The sequence below is a fragment of the Capra hircus genome, unplaced genomic scaffold (assembly GCF_001704415.2).
Source record: "Capra hircus breed San Clemente unplaced genomic scaffold, ASM170441v1, whole genome shotgun sequence".
In the NCBI taxonomy this organism is placed as follows: domain Eukaryota; kingdom Metazoa; phylum Chordata; class Mammalia; order Artiodactyla; family Bovidae; genus Capra; species Capra hircus.
This window is the reverse complement of record NW_017189989.1, coordinates 1-1,564: the sequence shown is the minus strand read 5'-3', so window position 1 is coordinate 1,564 and position 1,564 is coordinate 1.

Sequence of the window (1,564 nt, the reverse complement as noted above, 5' to 3'; positions counted from 1 at the left end):
ATTCAAAGGTGAGATGGAGTAGGCGTCCTAGGAAAAAACTTATTTAATTACAGATATAGAGAGAGATTAGAAATGGATAGTGTAGTAGGAAAATTAGTGGAGAAAAAGAGGCTGAATAACTTGGTTTACGTGGAATACCAATCGACACCTACGTAGGCCACAGGCATCTTTCCATTCTCCCGAAGGAGAGGAGGCACTGAGGCCTCCCCGGTCCGATCTTAGAAGCCCAGGCAAAGTTAGCAGGCTTGGTGAGTACTCTCGTACCAGATGGGGATTCAGCCAGAAAAATGGGGAGCAAGAAAGAAATGACACGGGGGAATCAGTCTTTCCAGAAACTGATCCGATTTCTTTATTTTTCAGGTTTGTTTATATACCTTTTGTTATACATAGGGATGAATACAGAGTCACACGGGGGTAGGTAGACCTGACCCTTGTCACAATCAGGTGCTTCATATAAAATTATAGAAAGGTCTTATGGGTTTTACATCATCTTCTGGCCATTGAGGCCTGCTGACATTTTATGGCCCTTTCTTATAATGGTCAGTTAACCAGAAAACTTATTTTTTCCAGGGGTGATTTTTTCTTAAATCAGGTGCCACCCTCCAAATAAAGTTGCATTCCTATAGGGTGAGGGTGTAGTGGTTACAATCAAGAAAGGAATTTACTTAGCTTAAGATTTAACATGATTAATCTTAAAGGTTAATACTTATTTCTCCTATATGCTAGTTATATTCATTATAAGGGCAAGGAATATGGAAATTTAGCAGCAAGTATTGGCTGGACAAATGAAAACCCTTCACCAATGTTCCCCTTAAGATCTATTTAGTCTTAAGGTAGTGATAAAGTTACATTTTACATAGCAAGGACACAGTGATTTATAACAAAGTACAGGTGATCTATAACAAAAGAGAAAATTCATTAACTCAAAAAGTCTAGTATTGCTAACATCAAAAACTACTATATTTCCTTTTCTATAATCCAAATACATTGATTAATATATTCCCAGGTGCCTAAGGATATGGAGGCCTGCCGGCAATCATTGACTCAACAATGAAAAAGCCCTTTGCTAATACACCAAACTTTCTGTGCTGTTTATGGTTGAGAGGTTGTCACACAAGCTAGTTTTCAGCAGAGAGGTTTGACCTGAAACACCCTTGTCCACACCAGGGCAGGGAATTAGCAGCAATTATGGCATGACAAATGAAAAAAAACCTTCACCAATATAATTTCTAATCAACCCACTATACTATACTAATAATTTTCTAACTTCTCAAAAGAGTCTGTATTTAGAAAGTTTAAAACATCTTGTGCCTCTCACGGTTGGGAGGCTGCACGGACCTGGGAGGCTAAACTCACATGTGGCCGGACAACCTTCAGGCAGGCTAGAGACCTGTCAGAGGAGTTTGTAAGTTGAAACACTCTTGTCATGCCCAGGAATTTTTATTAACTGGAGCTGCAAGTTAACTCCTTCTCTGAGAGAAATGGTGATGGGGGAGATCCCCCTGTAAAGTCAGAGGTGTAGGTGAGAGCATAAAACAGACTCTGGTTTTGGGGTTAGATTTTC